This window comes from Haematobia irritans, chromosome 5, assembly GCF_050003625.1.
Source record: "Haematobia irritans isolate KBUSLIRL chromosome 5, ASM5000362v1, whole genome shotgun sequence".
Taxonomy (NCBI): Eukaryota; Metazoa; Arthropoda; class Insecta; order Diptera; family Muscidae; genus Haematobia; species Haematobia irritans.
The window spans coordinates 157,627,883-157,650,642 of record NC_134401.1 but is presented as its reverse complement, the minus strand read 5'-3'; the positions used below and the strand labels follow the sequence as shown (position 1 = coordinate 157,650,642).

The 22,760-nt window shown below is 29.1% G+C and overlaps 1 protein-coding gene across 4 annotated transcripts in view; it reads left to right on the top strand.

Moving 5' to 3' along the window:
- Positions 1-22,760, top strand: part of Obsc (Obscurin) — a 109,988-nt gene that overhangs the window by 36,287 nt on the left and 50,941 nt on the right. Inside the window, exon 1 of one of the 4 annotated variants that reach the window (XM_075313170.1) lies at positions 4,921-5,009. The exons of the other annotated variants lie outside the window; for them this stretch is intronic. The gene's annotated coding sequence lies outside the window, so the exon portion shown is untranslated. Of the gene's footprint in view, positions 1-4,920; positions 5,010-22,760 lie in introns of those variants that run through there. 4 annotated transcript variants of the gene reach the window in all.

The following is a 22,760-nucleotide window of genomic DNA, read 5'->3' as shown; positions in this document are numbered from 1 at the left end:
CGCTCTCAATCTTATATAGGTACCAAATAAACAGATAAATAAATATAAGATTAACAGGTTGGCTGATAAGTCCCCGGTCTAACACATAGATGGCGTCGCTAGTATTAAATGCATATTATTTTTTATATAGTACCAACCTTCAAATGATTCGTGTCAAAATTTGACGTCTGTAAGTCAATTTGTTTGTGAGATAGAGTGTCTTTTATGAAGCAACTTTTGTTATTGTGAAAAAAATGGAAAAAAATGATTTTCGTGTTTTGATAAAATACTGTTTTCTGAAGGGAAAAAATAGGGTGGAAGCAAAAACTTGGCTTGATAATGAGTTTCCGGACTCTGCCCCAGGGAAATCAACAATAATTGTTTGGTATGCAAAATTCAAGCGTGGTGAAATGAGCACGGAGGACGGGGAACGCAGTGGACCCCGCTTCCTGCTTCCACAAAATGATTTTGAATGGCCGTAAAATGAAGTCGATCGAGATAGCAGAGGCCTTAAAGATATCAAAGGAACGTTTTGGTCATATCATTGATCAATATTTGGATATGCGGAAGCTCTGGGTGGTGTTTGCAGCCGAGTTTTTCCGTCGGTATGTGACAATGGATGAAACATGGCTCCATCACTACACTTCTGAGTCGGCTGAGTGGACAGCGACCGGTGAACCGTCTCCGAAGCTAGGAAAGACTCAAAAGTCCGCTGGCAAAGTAATGGCCTCTATTTTTTGGGATGCCATTGGATAAATTTTATCGATTATTTTGAGAAGGGAAAAACCATCAACAGTGACTATTATATGGCGTTATTGGAGCGTTTGAAGGTCGAAATCGCGGCAAAACGGCCCCATATGAAGGAGAAAAGACAACGCACCGTGCCACAAGTCATTGAAAACGATGGCAAAAATTCATGAATTGGGCTTCGAATTGCTTCCCCACCCACCGAATTCTCCAGATCTGGCCCCCAGCGACTTTTTCTTGTTCTCAGACCTCAAAATGGTATCAAAAAATTGGAAGATCGTTATAATCGTTGTATCGCTCTTGAAGGGAACTATGTTGAATAATAAAAACGAATTTTGACAAAAAAAAATGTGCTTTTCTTTGTTAGACCGGGGACTTATAAGCCAATCTTTTATTTATAAATCTTATTTCTCCTCTAATAGTTTCTTTCTAAATGGTCTCAATGACTTTTCCGTTGAGTTTCCATATTCCAGTGAAAGAGAAAAGAAATATCGAGATTTATTAAAAGCGCTATGTGGTAGCTGATGATCATTTATGCATCATACATTCATTCACATACATATGTTTCGACAAAGTGAAATACAAAAAAGCTCCCATTTCCGTTCCGAGTGAGTAAACGATGATGACGATGCGCGCCACGATAAAGTGTTAACGAAAGTGATAGATGTCGTGAGCAAAAAAGTTCAATTTCGTATCGGATCGGATTGTACGATCTTAGGAGCTTTTGAGTGTTGAGAACGAAATATATTTCATAATTGTGGGGGGGAATTATGTGGGATTATTCATGTCTACACTGTTTCACGTACTACACACATGCCACTCACATCAATTCAATTGGATCCATCCTCCTCTGTATATATCAACAACACAAGTCTATTGGTTTGTACAGATATGCGTTGGCTTTTCAAGCTTGATTGCGGTCAACCCAATTTGTATTAACCGACCGAGAATATTGCAATTTTCGTAGAATCTTTCTTTTACACTGGTACACAAAGATTTTGTAACTAATGTCATGCCTTAAATGGAGTACAAATGGATTTGGTTGTAAAGAAAGAATGTCATTTTAATGAAAAGCAATATCAGCAATATCGAGAAGGTGCAAATCCTTCTCGATTTTGAGAATTATTGGGAAACCCCAGACGTTGGATTGTTGGCGTAGACTTTATCCTTAACGTAGCCCCAAAAGATGAAGTCACAATCCCCCATGTTCCGATATTCGGAATCGCAAATCGCAAATTACTACGCGTATTTTAGGCTACGCAAAGAAAATTTACGCAAACAAGTGTTCGCCTACCGCTATGATTATGTTTACACACTTACTGTTACTGTCTCTCAGTAACGATTCACAATCACTAATCTACCTAAATTTGGAGAAAATTTTACCAAACAAAAAAATCTTATTTAGCAAACCTTTATGTAAAATTTTCTCAAAATTTTATTTCTATAGAAAATTTTCTCAAAAATTTTATTTCTATAGAAAATTTTGTCAAAATTTTATTTCTATAGCAAATGTTATCAAAATTTTATTTCTATAAACAATTTTGTCAAACATTTTTTTCTATAGAAAATTTTGTCAATTTTTTTTTCTACAGAAAATTTTGTTAAAATTTTATTTCTATAGAAAATGTTCTCAAAATTTTATTTCTATAGAAAATGTTGTCAAAATTTTATTTCTATAGAAAGTGTTGTTCAAATTTTATTTCCATAGAAAACTTTGTCAAAATTTTATTTCTATAGAAAATTTTGCCAAAATTTTATTTCTATAGAAAATTTTGTCAAAATTTTATTTCTATAGAAAATTTTCTCAAAATGTTATTTCTATAGAATATTTGGTCAACATTTTATTGCTATAGAAAATGTTGTCCAACTTTTATTTCTTTAGAAAATTTTTTGGAAATTTTATTGCTATAGAAAATTTTGTCAAAGTTTTATATCTATAGAAATTTTTCTCAACATTTTATTTTCATAGAAAATTTTGTCAAAATTTTATTTCTTTAGAAAATTTTTTAAAACTTTATTTCTATACAAAATTTTGTTAGAATTTTATTTCTATAAAAATGTTTGTCAAAACTTTATTTCTATAGAATATTTGGTTAAAAACTTTTGTCTGTACAAAATTTTGTAAATTTTTTTTCTATAGAAAATTTTGCCAAAATTTTATTTCTATAGAAAATTTTGTCAAAATTTTGTGTTTATAGAAAATTTTCTCAAAATATTCATTTTAATAGAAAATTTTCTCAAAAAATTTTAATAGAAAATTTTCTCAAAAAAAATATTTCTATAGAAAACTTTGTCAAAATTTTATGTCTATAGAAAATGTTGTCAAAATTTTATTTCTATGGAAAATTTTGTCAAAATTTTATTTCTATACAAAATTTAATTTTGATAGAAAATTTTCTCAAAATTTTATTTCTATGGAAAATTTTGTCAAAATTTTATTTCTTTAGAAAATTTTGTCAGAAATTTATTTCCATAGAAAATTTTGTCAGAAATTTATTTCCATAGAAAATTTTGTCAAAATTTTATTTCTATAGAAAATTTTGTCAAAATTTTATTTCTATAAAAAATTTTGTCAAAACTTTATTTCTATAGAATATTTGGTTAAAAACTTTTTTCTGTAGAAAATTTTGTCAAAATTTTATTTCTATAGAAAATTTTGTCAAAATTTTATTTTTATAGAAAATTTTGTCAAAATTTTATTTCTATAGAAAATTTTCTCAAAAATGTTATTTTAATAGAAAATTTTCCCAAAAATTTTAATAGAAAATTTTCTCAAAAAATTTATTTCTATAGAAAACTTTGTCAAAATTTTATGTCTATAGAAAATGTTGTCAAAATTTTATTTCTATACAAAATTTTATTTTGATAAAAAATTTTGTCAAAATTTTATTTCTATGGAAATTTTTGTCAAAATTTTATTTCTATACAAAATTTTACTTTGATAGAAAATTTTGTCAACATTTTATTTCTATACAAAATTTTGTCAAGATTTTATTTCTATAAAAAATTTTGTCAAAATTTTATTTCGATAGAAAATTTTGTCAAATCTTTATTTCGATAGAATATTTGGTCAAAATTTTATTTCTATAGAATATTTGGTTAAACATTTTGTCAAAATTTTTTTTTCTATAGAAAATTTTGCCAAAATTTTATTTCTATAGAAAATTTTGTCAACATTTTATTTTTATAGAAAATTTTGTCAAAATTTTATTTTTATAGAAAATTTTCTCAAAAGTTTTTATTTTAATAGGAAATTTTCTCAAAAAATTTATTTCTTTAGAAAACTTTGTCAAAATTTAATTTCTATAGAAAATTTTGTTAATATTTTGTTTCTGTAGTATATTTTGTCAAAATTTTATTTCTATACAAAATTTTATTTCTATAGAAAATTTTGTTAAAATTTTATTTCTATAGAAAATTTTTTTTCTATGGAAAATTTTTTCAAAATTTTATTTCTATAAAAAAATTTGTCAAGATTTTAGAAAAAAAACATAAGGTGATTTTTAAAATGTCTCAACGAATTTCAATTCTCTGTGAATCAGTGTAATTTTCATTTCGTCGTTTGCCTTTTGACACACAATAATTTATCATCGTCTTGCTGTGTGGCAGTCTTTGAATGAAAGCACGGACAGACGAAACATTCCTCTGACAATCCTTGCTAAATGCAAAAAAGTTAAACACTTGTTGAATTCACTAAAAATAATTAAGATTTCTTACGGGGTGGGCAAATGTAATTTGTTAAACAATTAAAAACAAAAGCTTTTTGCTTTGTGCAAATTGTTTTTCGAATGTCAAGCTCCCCCACACGTTCAAGTGACATGTGAGACGAATCCATTAGAAAAGCAACCCTTTTTTGCGGATGCAATGCCAGAGAAGGGATTTCCTTAATGAACTTTTGCATTGTGAAAAACCGTTTGGGGGGAAAAAACTCTTGACATTTCTCGCAATTTTTTTTCTTCACGTTCGCTTTTTTAATAATTATCTAAAATAGAGCTAAAGACATAATATTTATATTTAGATTTTCGACCAAGAAGCGAAAAAATCAGAAACCAAAACAACGCCAACAACATCAAATTTCTGCTAACACATCTTATAACGATGATAATGATGATGCTGATGAAGATCATCGGCGGCGGTGGCTATCGATGCTAATGGTCTTGGAAGCTTTTTTAAAAGTTCCACTAGAGAATCTCAGTCACTCTTTAGACGTGCTGGTGTTCGTGTCGCGCTGAAACACTGTGTCTGTTTTTCTGTGGGGATCTCTAACGTGGTGGATATTTTAGGTGGATACAAAAATCATTTTTTTTTTTTTAATTATTTTTTTCTCCAAAAGAGAACACACGAAGAAATTGTTTTTCATATTTAGATATAGATTTTATATATATTATTTGAAAAAATCGTCCAATATATATATAAATCACCGGAGAAAAATCAGTAACACTGTGCAAGTGTGAGTGAGTGAGAGAGTGAATAAGTGCGTATGTGTTTGAAACAAAAAAAAATTAAAAATAAGAGAACATATTGGAATTAAGAAAGAAAAACCCACTAAAAACAACAACTACAAATATCAAATGAATTATATAAATTTTTCATTAAAATTAAATAATTATTTAAAGAAACCAAAAAAAAAGAAATACAAATTGTGTATAAAAAAAATTAAAAATCACTTAAATTTACATTTTACCAAGTGAATGAGAGCAAAAAAAAAATAGAAGCGAAAAATATACAAAAATTGCAATATGGAAAACGTCCCATCACTATTACATATATAGAAAAATATATGCTGCTCGCGCGTACACACACATATATATATATATATATACACTTAGCTACCAACATATACACTAAAAGCCTTAAGTATACAACACCTACACTATATGAACTTTCTGTTACTGTCAATCAACGTGAACCAAAAAAAAATTATCGATAATCGAAAATTAATTAACTCTGACATTTAATGGACTTTATATATGGACTTTAAATGATAAAAAAATATTATATATATGTTTTAGTGAAATATCTTTAAACAAAAGAATATATGATTAAATATATGAAAATAATTATATTAAACATTTTGTTTGAATAATTTTTGAATTTATTTATAATTTTTTTTTTTATATTCGAATGAATGATACATATGTATTAGGACTGCCTGTGTTTAACTCTTCGGGCATATACTTTTTTTTAATTTAAAATATATGATTAAATACATAAATATATTTATATTTTTATTAAAAAATTTTCATGAATAATTTTTGAAAAAAAAAATTTTCAAATATTGTCATAAAAATTGGACCTATTTAATTTTTTTTTTAATATTCGAATGTATGATACATATCTAGTAGGACTGCCTGTGTTTAACTCTTGGGGCATATAATTTTTTTATTTTCTTTTTTTTCACAAATAATGTCTGATTTTATTTGCCATTTGTATTCTCAAAACGCCCACTATGTTTTTCCGAAAAAAAGAACCGAAAATGATTATTCTAGGCCAAGACTTTTTGTTAGATGTAGAAAAAAAATCAGCACTGCCCATGAAAAAAACAACAAAAATTGATAAAGATGCCATATTTTTTAAATAAATATTATCTTTAAACAGGAGCGTAGGCTATGGGGGGTAGGGATGGGTTAGGGTAAAATACCGGCTGCAAATAGGGAATAAAATGTTCCAAAAAATCGATAATTTACATTTTTTACTAAGATCCAAATTTACCGGCGAACAGAATGTTTGGGGAGGTTACAAAAAAAAAAAAATATTGGCTGCGTAGTGTAAAATGAATGATTTTAAGCGGCAAATATTTCAATTTTTTTCCAAATGCCAAGAGGGAAAAAAATGTTCCAAAAAATCTATAATTTACAATTTTCTTAAGTTCAAAACTTACCGGTAAGCAGAATGTTTGGGGAGGTTACGAAAAAAAATCCGGTGTAGTGTAAAAAGGATGTTTTAAGCGGTAAACATTTAAAATTGTACTAATAAAAATAAATTGTACTAAAAAAATAAAAAAATAAACTTTTATATTACCGGCAAACAGAAAGTTTCTCATAACAAAAATTGTGTTTTTATACCCTCCACCATAGGATGGGGGTATATTAACATTGTCATTCCGTTTGTAACACATCGAAATATTGCACTAAGACCCCATAAAGTATATATATTCTGGGTCGTGGTGAAATTCTGAGTCGATCTGAGCATGTCCGTCCGTCCGCCCGTCCGTCTGTTGAAATCACGCTAACTTCCGAACGAAACAAGCCATCGACTTGAAACTTGGCACAAGTAGTTGTTATTGATGTAGGTCGGATGGTATTGCAAATGGGTCATATCGGTCCAATTTTACGTATAGCCCCCATATAAACGGACCCCCAAATTTGGCTTGCGATTGCTCTAAGAGAAGCAAATTTCATCCGATCTGGCTGAAATTTGGTACATGATGTTAGTATATGGTCTCTAACAACCATGCAAAAATTGGTCCACATCGGTCTATAATTGTATATAGCGCCCATATAAACCGATCACCAGATTTAACCTCCGGAGCCTCTTGGAAGACCAAAATTCATCTGATTCAGTTGACATTTGGTACGTGGTGTTAATATATGGCCTCAAACACCCATGCAAAAATTGGTCGAAATCGGTCCATAATTATATATAGCCCCCATATAAACCGATCCCGAGATTTGACTATGCCAAAAGTGGTCCATATCAGTCCATAATCATATATAGCCCCCATATAAACCGATCCCGAGATTTGGTTTTGGAGCCTCTTGGTACGTTTAAAAGAAGTTTCTACGCAATCCATGGTGGAGGGTATTATTATAAGCACACAAAATTTCCAAAATGTTTTAATTTATTAAACTTTTCAATTTAATCTTAATTTTAATGTTTTATTAAAATTTTGTAATCATTTAATTTTTGATATAAATTATTATCATGTTTCATTTTTGTTTTTATTTGAACATATAACGGATATTTTTATACCCTGTGCCACAGGGTGGTACATGGTATTATAAGTTAGTGCATATGTTTGCAACACCCAGAAGGAGACGAGATAGACATGTAGTGTCTTAGAGAAGCTTTGAAACTCTCACAAATGTCACCAGCATTACTGAGGTGGGATAATCCACCGCTGAAAAACTTTTTGGTGTTCGGCCGAAGCAGGAATCGAACCCACGACCTTGTGTATGCAAGGCGGGCACGCTAACCATTGCACCACGGTGCAATTGATAGTACTGTTGCATTTTTTTTTTCAACCAAATGAACCAAAAATGGTCATATTCCGGATAAATTGCGAAAATGTGTACATATTTTACAAGAAAAAAAAAAGCCAAAAGTATTGAATGGGGCAGCTTTCATTGATAAGAGAGATGTTTACCATATCACAATGTATTAGTTTGTCTATAAAAACGGATAAAACCAAGATTTTCAAAGTCATTTTCATTTATTGGAGGGTTTCTACTCATTTAGATATACACGGAGAAAAATGTGGTGGCGCCAAAGATTCCATGTCCTTAAAATACGAATTCGAATTTTGCTTACCATAGAAGAGGCATTTCTATGGTATAAAGTTTTTTCCTTGCCCAAAAGTCGATAATGAAGTCATTTTGTCCCTATAGATTTAAAGCTGGGTATCTTTACATGAATGTAAAATGTGTTCGACTGACTGGCTTTAAAAATTCTGAAAATTCTTTAACAATAATGAAATCGCTCCTTAACTTGTTGACTTTTGGTATCTCGACCAGCGTTGCCACAATGAAGACGCATTCCTATGGTATAAAATTTTTTCCTTGCCCAAAAGTCGATAATGAAGTCATTTTGTCCTTATAGACTCAAAACTGAGTATCTTTACATGAATGAAAAATGTGTTTGACACTGGCTTTAAAAATTCTGAAAATTCTTTAAAATTAATGAAATCAGTCTTTAAGTTTGTTGAATTTTGGTATCTTGACCAGCGTTGCCACAATGAAATTTTATTTTGGATCAAGATTTTTCCAAAATTGGACCAAAAATTAGAATATTTATTTCTATTAAAAATTTTTATTTCTATTTATTTTTATAGAAAATTTTACAAAATTTTATTTCTAACGAAAATTTTGTAAAAATTTCATTTCTATAGAAAATTTTGTCAAAATTTTATTTCTGTAGAAAATGTTGTCCAAATTTTATTCTATAGGAAATTTTGTCAAAAATTTATTATATAGGAAATTTTATTTCTATAGGAAATTTTATTTCTATAGAAAATTTTGAAAAAATTTTACTTCTGTTGAAAATTTTGTCAAAATTTCATTTCTATAGAAAATTTTGTCAACATTTTATTACTGTAGAAAAATTTTGACAAAATTTTATTTTTATAGAAAATTTTGTTAAAATTTTATTTCTGTAGAAAATGTTGTCAAAATTTTATTCTATAGGAACTTTTGTCAACATTTTATTTCTATAGAAAACTTTTCCAAAATTTTATTTCTATAGAAAATATTTTCAAAATTTTATTTCTGTGGAAAATGTTGCCAAAATTTTATTCTATATGAAATTTTATTTCTATAGAAAATTTTAACAAAATTTTATTTCTGTAGAAAATTTTTTCAACATTTTATTTCTGTAGAAAGCTTTGTTAAAATTTTATTTCATTAGAAATTTTGTCTAAACTATATTTCTATAGAAAATTTTGTCAATATTTCATTTCTTTAGGAAATTTTGTCAAAATTTTATTTCTTTTGGAAATTTTGTCAAAATTTCATTTCTATAGAAAATTGAGCCAAACTTTTATTTCTATAGAAATTTATCTCAAAATATTATTTCTACATAAAACTTTTACAAAATTTTCTTCCTATACAAACTTTTTTTAAAGTTTTTTTTTGTACACAATTTTTTATATCTATAGAAAACTTTGTCAAAATTTCATTTCTTTGGACATTTTGTCAAAATTTCATTTCTTTGGACCTTTTGTAAAATTTAATTTCTTTAGGAAAATTTGTCAAAATTTCATATCTTTACGAAATTTTGTCTAAATTTCATTCCCTTAGGGAATTTTGTCAAAATTTCATTTCTATATAAAATTTTGTCAAAATTTCATTTCTTTAGGAAATATTTGGATAATTTTGTATCTATACAAAATTTGTTTAAAGCTTATTTGTGTACAAAATTTTGGCAAAATTTTATCTCTGTTGATATTTTTGTCAAAATGTTATTTCTACAGAAAATTTTGTCAAAATTTTATTTTTGTAGAAAATTTTGTCAAAATTTTATTTCTGTAGAAAATGTTGTCAAAATTTTATTCTATAGGAAATTTTGTCAACATTTTATTTCTATAGAAAACTTTTTCAAAATTTTATTTCTATAGAAAATTTTTTCATTATTTTATTTCTGTGGAAAATGTTGTCAAAATTTTATTCTATAGTAAATTTTATTTCTATAGAAAATTTTAACAAAATTTTCTTTCTGTAGAAAATTTTTTCAACATTTTATTTCTGTAGAAAGCTTTGTTAAAATTTTATTTCATTAGAAATTTTGTCTAAACTATATTTCTATAGAAAATTTTGTCAAAATTTCATTTCTTTTGGAAATTTTGTAAAAATTTAATTTCTATAGAAAATTTAGCCAAAGTTTTATTTCTATAGAAAGTTATAGCAAAATTTTATTTCTATATAAAATTTTTACAAAATTTTCTTCCTATACAAAACTTTTGGCATAATTTTGTATCTATACAAACAAATTTGTTTTAAGTTTATTTCTGTACAAAATGTTTGCAAAATTTTATTTCTATAGATATTTTTGTCAAAATGTTATTCCTGCAGAAAATTTTGTCAACATTTTATTTCTGTAGACAACTTTGTTCAAATTTTAGTTCATTAGAAATTTTGTAAATTTTTTTTCTATAGAAAAATTTGTCCAAATGTTATTTTTATAGATAATTTTATCAAAATTTTATTTCTATAAAAAATTTTGTCAAAATTGTATTTTTATAGAAATTTTTTTATCAACATTTTATTCTATAGCAAAATTTATTTCTATAGAAAATTTTGTCAAAATTTTATTTCTGTAGAAAACTGTGCTAAATTTTTAGTTCATTAGAAATTTTGTCCAATTTTTTTTTCTATAGAAATTTTTCGTCAAAATGTTATTTCTATAGAAAATTTTGTCAAAATTTCATATCTATAGAAAACTTTGTCAAAATTTCATATCTTTAGGAAATTTTGTAAAAATTTAATTTCTATAGAAAATTTAGCCAAAGTTTTATTTCTATAGAAAGTTATAGCAAAATTTTATTTCTATATAAAATTTTGACAAAATTTTCTTCCCATACACAACTTTTGGCATAATTTTGTATCAATATAAAAAAATTTTTTAAGTTTATTTCTGTACAAAATTTTGGCAAAATTTTATTTCTATAGAAAATATTGTTAAAATTTTATTTCTACAGGAAATTTTGTCAAAATCTTATTTCTATAGAAAATAATGTTAAAATTTTATTTCTATAGGAAATTTTGTCAAAATTTATTTCTATAAAAAATTTTGTTAAAATTTTATTTCTATAGAAAATTATGTAAAAAATGCCGTTTTGACGATCAAAATCAACCAAACTCCATTTGGTTCGACCAAATTTAAAAATTAATAATTTTTTGGACCAATTTTGTTCCGATCGAACAAAAATGGCAACCCTGATCTTGACTACATAAATTGTACTTGAAGTCGAGTCAGAATTGGGAAATTTAAGTTGCCGTTAACACGTTTGTAAAGCGTTTTGATAGAAAATGAAAACAGCTGGAAAAAAAGAAACGAAAAATTAACATTTGTTTCATGTAATTAAGTACACACACACACAAAATTTTTTTTCTGATTCAATCACGAAATTAATTGATCCAATTAATTTTTAATTGAAATGTCTTCAATCACAGAAATGATAGTATCAATTAAAAAATTAATTGAAGGTCAATTAAAAAGTTAATTGATCCAATTAAAAAATTAATTGATACTATTATTTTTGTGATTGATTTTTGTTTCAATTAAAAAATTTGTTGAATCAATTAAATTTTTAATTGAATATTTTTTAAAACTCAATTAAAATTTTAATTGAAAAAATTTTCGTGGAATTTTTTTGTGTGCACAACTCAAATTTAAAAGAGAAAGGTGTTCTTACTTTAAATATCCGCTTCATTGGCTCGGAATTAATACCAAAATAATTAATGTAAAGACAAAATCGGTCATACTTTTTTTCAGGGTACCCTTTAGTGATTTTCATTAAAATATAAATATTTTTAATTTCGCTACATACACATATTGTGAACAACTCTTATGTTAACATTGAGAAATTTGTTGAAAAAAAAAATCCCAAAAATTCCCACTTAGCATTTACCGAAAAGGCGCCTCTGTTTCACAGTCAATTAACAAATATATTAAAATTCAATTGTGTACATAAAGCAAAAAGCTAAGGAAAATTAAAACAGCACATATACGAAATATAAATGCTGCAAAAAAAAAACATTAAGAAGATATTAGCACAAGACATTCATTTGATATCTTTTTTTTTGTTTGTGAAAACATGATATAGTCAATTTTTAATGTATTCAAAGCGTAAATGAAAAATGCCAAAAACTATGTTTGCCAAAAAGAAAGTATATTTGCTGACATTGGCCAAAAAAGAAAAAAATTCTATTCAAACAACAACGACAATACAATGACCATCGTGGTTTGTTTGAGAATAATTACAAAATATTTTGTTAATTTATTAGAGCAATATTTTCATAGACCACATTCATTTTTGTTTTTTGATTTTCTATCAAATCTGGCATCACTTGACTTTCATCTTTGTCTTAGCGGTTATTTGGCCAAGAAATATTTTCCGAATTATTTTTTATTTATTATTATTATTTTTTTTTTTAAGAAAAGACAGGGCAAAGAAAACATTTGAAAATTTGAAATTTTTTTATTTAAATAAATATTTATTTATGTTGTTGGAATGCTATACTATAATGGAACGTCGTATTTAGTGGATAAACTTAAGATTTATGTAAATATTTTTTTTTTATTTTTGTCTGCCGCCAGTGTCGTTTGTCCGTTGGCCTGTGGTCCATCAGTAGCTCAAGGCCATGGTGCATCGTGTGCCTTATATTTTTCGGCTATAGGATTTTCAATAGGTTAATGTTAACATTTTGAAATGACAACATTTTTATGATGATCAGCTATGTTTTAGGAAATCTTTTGGATGAAAAAAAAAAATAATTTTATATGGAAAAAAACATTGAATTTTTTTTAATATAATCGATGAAAAAAATCTACAAAATTCATATGTATAAATTATAAACATAAATAATTACAAATATAGACCTTGAACCAATGTTCATACATAGATTGAGAGAAAATTTTCAAGAAACATCAAAATCAGGAAAATCAATTCATGACTATCTGGGAAAACAAAAGTATTGATAATTCACATAAGACAATTAAATAAGATTTATACGTCGAATTGTACATCGGTAAAATTATTTATACCAAATAAATTTCCATAATACATTTATATTTACCACAACGCTCCAATTGATGTTTTTTATTATCTAAAATATATTGGCCTTCGCTCTAAAGGCCTAATCCAAAATATATTGAAATGCCTGTAAAGGGTGATACGGTCAAAATTTTGTCAAGGGAAAACGCGTGTAAATCGGTGAAATCGTTTATTTAAAAAATCAAATTAAATTTCTTTTTCAAGTTCAATTAGTATAAAATTGGTCTTCTTTAGGTTCCGCTTGACGCTCCACGAATGTGGCTGTGCTGTATTTTAATCCATTGCCGTCGAAGCTCCGTCTTCATATGATCGACATTTTAGATTTTTTTAATTCCAACCGGTGTTGTGACTGTTTATTTGTCTACTTTTTGGATGCATAATAGCCAGTATCACGATAACAACCCAACAAAAAACAAGTATATCTTATGTACTCTCCACCATGGATTGCATCTAAATTTTGAGTTAGTCCATACGTGGTAGAGAACCAGAAATGAAATATGGGGGTCGCTTATATAGGGGCTATATACAATTATGAACTTGATATGGACCAATTTTATGTGATTGGGGATCGATTTATCTGAGGGCCATATATAACTATATACCGATATGGTCGTAGTTAGGCATGGTTGTTAACGGCCATATACTAGCACAATGTACCAAATTTCAACTGACTCGGATGAAATTTGCTCTTCCAAGAGGCTCCCAAACCAAATCTCGGGATCGGTTTATATGGGGTCTATATATGATAATGGACTGATATGGACCACTTTTGGCATGACTGTTAAATATCTTATACTACCATCACGTACCAAATTTCAACCAGATCGAATGAATTTTGCTTCTCCAAAAGGCAACGGAGGTCAAATCTGGTGATCGGTTTATATGGGGGCTATATATAATTATGGGTTGATATAAATAAATTCCTGCATGGTTGTTGGATGCCATATACTGACATCACGTACCAAATTTCAACTGAATCAGATGAATTTTGGTCTTCCAAGAGGCTCCGTAGGTCAAATCTAGTGATCGGTTTATATGGGGGCTATATATAATTATGGACCGATGTGGACCATATTTTGCATGGTCATTCGAGATCATATGCTTACACCATGTACCAAATTTCAGCCGGATGAAATTTGCTTCTCTTAGAGGCTCCGCAAGCCAAATCGGGGGATCGGTTTATATGGGGGCTATATATAATTATGGACCGATGTGAACCAATTTTTGCATGGTTGTTAAAGACCATATACTAACACCATGTACCAAATTTCAGCCGGATCGGATGAAATTTGCTTCTCTTAGAGGCTCCGAAAGCCAAATCGGGGGATCGGTTTATATGGGGGCTATATATAATTATGGACCGATGTGGACCAATTTTTGCATGGTTGTTAGAGACCATATACTAACACCATGTACCAAATTTCAGCCGGATCGGATGACATTTGCTTTTCTTAGAGGGTCTGCAAACCAAATTTGGGGGTCCGTTTATATGGGGGCTCTACGTAAAAGTGGACCGATATGACCCATTTGCAATACCATCCGACCTACATCAATAACAACTACTTGTGCCAAGTTTCAAGTCGATTGCTTGTTTCGTTCGGAAGTTAGCGTGATTTCAACAGACGGACGGACGGACGGACATGCTCAGATCGACTCAGAATTTCACCACTACCCACAATATATATACTTTATGGGGTCTTAGAGCAATATTTCGATGTGTTACAAACGGAATGACAAAGTTAATATACCCCCATCCTATGGTGGAGGGTATAAAAAGAGCTTCCAAAAAAGTAGTTTGGATCCCCAATTTGTGATCCGGAAGTAGTGCAGATTTGTATCATCTCCAATGAATTTTACATGGGCTTGTCATAGGACGGAAGTACTTCATTTTTGGATCCTTTGCATTGCTTTAGATGTTGTGCTTGAATGTTCATTTGGATAAAGAAATTTAAAAAAAATAATTTTTTTTCTCCAATTTCACATTTTATTTTTATCAGTATTTTTTGTTACTTTTTATTTTCCTATTATCTAATTTTACCAAATTGAAAAACTTCTTCGTTTTCACCGGGGATTGAACCTGAGTCTTTTGGCCCCATAATACAAGGCTTTAGCACACTCAGCCAAAAACGCCATTGAACACGAGGCATCAAAACGTCTATTCAAATGTTTGTCATACATCACGGCATGACATTCTAACTACTTTCTAATATGACATCACGGCATGACATTCTAACTACTTCCTGAGATGTTCTTTATTATTATGAATGAATGAATGAATAAAGAACGCCAGTTCAAATCTCACCAGCAGTAATTTTTTTGTTGAATATTTTTCTAAAAAATTATATATCGTTTTTATTTTGTTATTTTCGGCCTATATTTTTGTATAAATATATTTTTTCCATTAAAAATCGACAAAAAATTAAAAATTATTATAAATTGCAAAACCTTCTCAAAAGAACTTCCATGGAATTGAAAAAGGCAAACGGCACAAGTTCAAATCGCAGTGGGCATGAAATTTAATTTTTTATTTTTATTTATTTTTTTGTTGTTAATTATACCCTGCGCCACACTGTGGAACAGGGTATTATAAGTTAGTGCATATGTTTGTAACACCCAGAAGGAGACGAGATAGACACATGGTGTCTTTGGCAATAATGCTCAGGGTGGGTCCATGAGTCGATATAACCATGTCCGTCTGTCCGTCAGTTCGTCTGTCTGTGAACACATTTTTGTGATCAAATTTGGCACATGTTCCTAATTTGGGTCAGAATAGAACCCTATTGATTTTGGAAGAAATCGGTTCAGATTTATATATAGCTCCCATATATGCACTAATATAGACCCAGCAGCCAGAGTTTTATATCGATTTGCTTGAAATTTTGTACAAACATAACACTTAGTCGTAAGTGTGCAAAATTTGAATCGTGTGAAAAATTAAGTGTGAAAAATTTAAATCGGTTCAGATTTAGATATAGCTCCCATATATATCTTTCGCCCGATATGGACTTATATGGCCCCAGAAGCCAGATTTTTGGTCGAATTTGGTTGAAATTTTGCACTAGGAGTACAATTAGTAGTATAGTCAAGTGTGCAAAATTTGATTGTAATCGGTTAAGATTTAGATATAGCTCCCATATATATCTTTCGCCCGATATGGACTAATATGGTCCTAAAAGCCAGAGTTTTGGCCCAATTTGGTTCAAATTTTGCACAGGGAGTAGAATTAGCATTGTAGCTATGCGTGCCCAATTTGGTTGAAATCGGTTCAGATTTAGATATAGCTCCCATATATATATTTCGCCCGATATGGACTTATATGGCCCCAGTAGCCAGAGTTTTACCCTAATTTGCTTAAAATTTTGCACAAGAAAAACAATTAGTACTCTAGTCAAGTGTGCTAAATTTGAATGAAATCGGTTCAGATTTAGATATAGCTCCCATATATATCTTTCGCCCTATATGGACTCAGAAGCTAGATTTTTGGTCGAATTTGGTTGAAATTTTGCACTAGGAGTACAGTTAGTAGTATAGTCAAGTGTGCAAAATTTGATTGAAATCGGTTCAGATTTAGATATAGCTCCCATATATATCTTTCGCCCGATATGGACTAATATGGTCCTAAAAGCCAGAGTTTTGGCCCAATTTGGTTGAAATTTTGCACAGGGAGTTGATTTAGCATTGTCGCTATGCGTGCCAAATTTGGTTGAAATCGATTCAGATTTAGATATAGCTCCCATATATATCTTTCGCCCGATATGCACTTATATGGACCCAGAAGCCAGAGTTTTATCCCGATTAGCTTGAAATTTTACACAAGGAGTAAAATTGGTAGTATAGTCATGTGTCCCAAATTTGATTGAAATCGGTTCAGATTTAGATATAGCTTCCATATATATTTTTCGCCCGATATGGACTTATATGGCCCCAGAAGCCAGAGTTTTTTCCCAATTTGGTTGAAATTTTGCACAAGGAGTAAAATTGGTAGTATAGTCATGTGTGCCAAAATTTGATTGAACTCGGTTCAGATTTAGATATAGCTCCCATATATATCTTTCGCCCGATATGGACTAATATGGTCCTAAAAGTCAGAGTTTTGGCCCAATTTGGTTGAAATTTTGCACAGGGAGTAGATTTAGCATTGTCGCTATGCGTACCAAATTTGGTTGAAATCGATTCAGATTTAGATATAGCTCCCATATATATCTTTCGCCCGATATGCACTTATATGGACCCAGAAGCCAGAGTTTTATCCCGATTAGCTTGAAATTTTGCACAAGGAGTAAAATTGGTAGTATAGTCATGTGTGCCAAATTTGATTGAAATCGGTTCAGATTTAGATATAGCTTCCATATATATTTTTCGCCCGATATGCACTTATATGGACCCAGAAGCCAGAGTTTTATCCCGATTAGCTTGAAATTTTGCACAAGGAGTAAAATTGGTAGTATAGTCATGTGTGCCAAATTTGATTAAAATCGGTTCAGATTTAGATATAGCTCCCATATATATGTTTTTCTGATTTCGACAAAAATGGTCAAAATACCAACATTTTCCTTGTAAAATCGCCACTGCTTAGTCAAAAAGTTGTAAAAATGACTCTAATTTTCCTAAACTTCTAATACATATATATTGAGCAATAAATCATAAATAAACTTTTGCGAAGTTTCCTTAAAATTGCTTCAGATTTAAATATTTTTTTACTAACATTGTGTTCCACCCTAGTGCATTAGCCGACTTACATTTTGAGTCTATAGATTTTGTAGAAGTTTATCAAATTCTGTCCAGATCGAGTGATATTTAAATGTATGTATTTGGGACAAACCTTTATATATAGCCCCCAACACATTTGACGGATGTAATATGGTATCGAAAATTTAGATCTACAAAAGTGGTGCAGGGTATAATATAGTCGGCCCCGCCTGACTTTAGACTTTCCTTACTTTTTATACCCTTCACCACTACTGTGGTACAGGGTATAATAAGTTTGTGCATTTGTATGTAACGCCAAGAAGGAGTAATCATAGACCAACCTTTTAGTATACGGATCGGCTTAGAATTAAATTCTGAGTCGATTTAGCGATGTCCGTCTGTCTGTCTGTCCGTCTGTCTGTCCGTCTGTCTGTCTGTCTGTCTGTCTGTCTGTTGATGTATTTTTGTGTGCAAAGTACAGCTCGCAGTTTTAGTCCGATTGTCCTAAAATTTGGTATAGGGTCCTGTTTCGGCTCAAAGACGATCCCTATTGATTTTGGAAAAAATCGGTTCAGATTTAGATATAGCTGCAATATATATTTTTCACCGATCTGGTCATAATTGGCGTGTATATCAACCGATCTTCCTAAAATTCTGTACATCCGAATATTTTAAGAGTTTAGAAAAACTTGCAAAATATCAGCCAAATCGGTTCAGATTTAGATATAGCTCCCATATATAGCTTTCGCCCGATTTACACTCATGTGCCCACAGAGGCCAATTTTTTGCTCCGATTTAGTTGAAATTTTGCACAGGGAGTAGAATTAGCATTGTAGCTATGCGTGCCAAATTTGGTTGAAATCGGTTCAGATTTAGATATAGCTCCCATATATAGCTTTCGCCCGATTTACACTCAAATGACCACAGAGGCCAATTTTTTGCTCCGATTTAGTTGACATTTTGCACAGGGAGTATAATTAGCATTGTAGCTATGCGCGCCAAATTTGGTTGAAATAGGTTCAGATTTAGATATAGCTCCCATATATAGCTTTCGCCCGATTTACACTCAAATGACCACAGAGGCCAATTTTTTGCTCCGATTTATTTGAAAATTTGCACAGGGAGTATAATTAGCATTATAGCTATGCGTGCCAAATTTGGTTGAAATCGGTTCAGATTTAGATATAGCTCCCATATATCGCTTTCGCCCGATTTACACTCATTTGCCCACAGAGGCCAATTTTTTGCTCCGATTTAGTTGAAATTTTGCACAGGGAGTGTAATTAGCATTGTAGCTATGCGTGCCAAATTTGGTTGAAATCGGTTCAGATTTAGATATAGCTCCCATATATAGCTTTCGCCCGATTTACACTCATATGACCACAGAGGCCAATTTTTAACTCCGATTTAGTTGAAATTTTGCACAGGGAGTAGAATTAGCATTGTAGCTATGCGTGCCAAATTTGGTTGACATTGGTTCAGATTTAGATTTAGCTCCCATATATATGTTTTTCTGATTTCGACAAAAATGGTCAAAATACCAACATTTTCCCTGTTAAATCGCCACTGCTTACTCGAAAAGTTGTAAAAATGACTCTAATTTTCCTAAACTTCTAATACATATATATCGAGCGATAAATCATAAATAAACTTTTGCGAAGTTTCCTTAAAATTGCTTCAGATTTAAATGTTTCCCATATTTTTTTACTAACATTGTGTTCCATCCTAGTGCATTAGCCGACTTAAATTTTGAGTCTATAGATTTTGTAAAAGTCTATCAAATTCTGTCCAGATCGAGTGATATTTAAATGTATGTATTTGGGACAAACCTTTATATATAGCCCCCAACACATTTGACGGATGTGATATGGTATCAAAAATTTAGATCTACAAAGTGGTGCAGGGTATAATATAGTCGGCCCCGCCCGACTTTAGACTTTCCTTACTTGTTTTTTTTTGATTTTGTATTTTTTGTTGTGAAATTTAATTGTCCAAAACTAAAATTTTCACTTAAAATAGCCTAATTGCGTACTTTCTTATACTTGTCCAAAAGGACTGCATCGGAAGTGGAAAAAGTTGATTATTTGATTTGAAAAATGATTCATTTGATTTGAAAAATGATTCATTTGAGTTGAAAAAGGTTTCATTTGAAGTGAAAATGCTATATATTCGCTACAAAAACTCCAACTTTGCTATGAACACGTTCTTTATGATTTACTATCGCACACCGAAATAATTGTGACTCTAGTTCTCGAGATATCAACGATCAATTTTTGACGTTTCGTTCATCTAGAGGCGAACGAAAATTCCACGAACATTTAGATAGTTTCATTTAGCAAAGCAACAACAATGCCTAGTTTAGAGTTGGAATATTTAGAAAGAATTGGCAACACTATATAATTTACAGCTAATAAATTAGAAAAGATTTTTATTTGGCGACATGCCGTTAACCGTCGCGCTTTTCGCTATGGATGTGCTTACAAATGATATTTAAAATCGGTTAAAAACTTCGACATCCCATTTGAAAACTACAAATATATGGACGGACGGACAACTTTGTTGTTTAGTGTACAATATTTTGTTCGTAAATCAATATGCGTAAAAACAAATATTTATTAATACATACATATTCAAAAGTACCCATACATAATTATTGTCGTCATAATACTGTAGGAAAATCACAATATTTTTGGTAAAAACATATTGAGAAATTATACCCGCCGCGGCGATGAAGTCGTCGTCTCAATCACTCAACTGGAAACTGAAAATTATTATGATGGATACAAATTGTCATTTCATTTTTAAAAAAATGTTCGACATGATTTTGTTTATTTCTGTTTCGAGAAAAGGCCTTCGTCCCATTCTGGGGATGGAGAATGATGATATTGGATAGAGAGTTTCATATATTCGCAGAATTGTTATTTATGTATCCAAGTGTCCCAAAATGCATACGCAAATGAAAAAAAATCTATTTTTGAAGGAAAATTGAAGAAGAAACAAGCACAGAGATCTCAGCAACATTTTTCCTTCAATTAAAAATCGAAACAAATGTTGTCCCACTTCATCAGAAAATGACAACTGCATGTACTCTGGGTGTGATTTGTGTTAGATGGTTGGTTGGTTGGCTGGTTGGTTTGCTAGCTGCTTGAGCTTCTTCATCGAATCATTTGAAATTAGGACATTTTGTGATTTAACGATGCCAATTTGAAAACCATTAAAATTATTTTCTATTTTACAAGCACAAATTTAAGTAGTTGAGCTTTTGGTGAAAGTGTTGGTTAGCTTTTTAGCTTGAACACACATCAAATACAATAAATGATATATTGTGGTTTTCTATGTACCCCTTTTAAAATGCAATAACTAATTGAAAATATATATCAAAAAACATAAATCAAAATATTCCATTAAAGAGATAAATATTGAATTAAAAAGAAAAAAACTACATATATCTAAATTTGTCCCCATTTTGAAGATAAATTGTCAAGAAAATATTTAAAATACTATTTCTATAGAAAATTTTATCAAAATTCTATTTCTATATAAAATTTTATCAAAATTTTATTTCTATAGAAAAATTTGTCAAAATTTTATTTCTATAGGAAATTTTGTCAAAATTTTATTTCTATAGAACATTTTCTTAAAATTTTATTTCTATAGAAAATTTTGTCAAAATTTTGTATCTATAGAAAATTTTGTCAAAATTTCATTTTTATAGAAAATTATGTCAAAATTTTATTACTATAGAAAATTTTGTTTTTTTTTTTATAGAAATTGAAAATAAATATCAAAAAACATAAATCATAAAATAAATATCAAAAAACATAAATCACATAAATCATTGTCAAGAAAATATTCAAAATTCTATTTCTATACAACATTTTATTTCTGTAGAAAATTTTGTCAAAATTTTATTTCTATAGAACATTTTCTCAAAATTTTATTTCTATAGGAAAGTTTGTCAAAATTTTGTATCTATAGAAAATTTTGTCAATATTTAATTTCTATAGAAAATTTTGTTAAAATTTCATTTTTATAGAAATTATGTCAAAATTTTATTTCTTTAGAAAATTTTGTTTTTTTTTCTATAGAAACTGAAAATAAATATCAAGAAACTTAAATCAAAATATTCCATTAAATAACAAGAGATAAATATTGAATTACAAAGGAAAAAAACTACATATATCTAACTTTGTCCCCATTTTGAAGATGAATTGTCAAGAAAATATTCAAAATTCTATTTCTATAGAACATTTTATTTCTATAGAAAATTTTGTCAAATTTTTATTTCTATAGAAAATTTTGTCAAAATTTTATTTCTATAGAAAATTTTGTCAAAATTTTATTTCTATAGAACATTTTCTCAAAATTTTATTTCTATAGGAAAGTTTGTCAAAATTTTGTATCTATAAAAAATTTTGTCAATATTTAATTTCTATAGAAAATTTTGTTAAAATCTCATTTTTATAGAAAATTATGTCAAAATTTTATTTCTTTAGACAATTTTGTTTTTTTTTTTTTTTATAGAAACTGAAAATAAATATCAAGAAACTTAAATCAAAATATTCCATTAAATAAAAAGAGATAAATATTGAATTACAAAGAAAAAAACTACATATATTTAACTTTGTCCCCATTTTGAAGATGAATTGTCAAGAAAATATTCAAAATTCTATTTCTATAGAAAATTTTTATCAAAATTTTATTTCTATAGAAAATTTTGTCAAAATTTTATTTCTATAGGAAATTTTGTAAAAATTTTATTTCTATAGAAAATTTTGTCAAAATTTTATTTCTATAGAAAATTTTGTCAAAATTTTATTTCTATAGAACATTTTCTCAAAATTTTATTTCTATG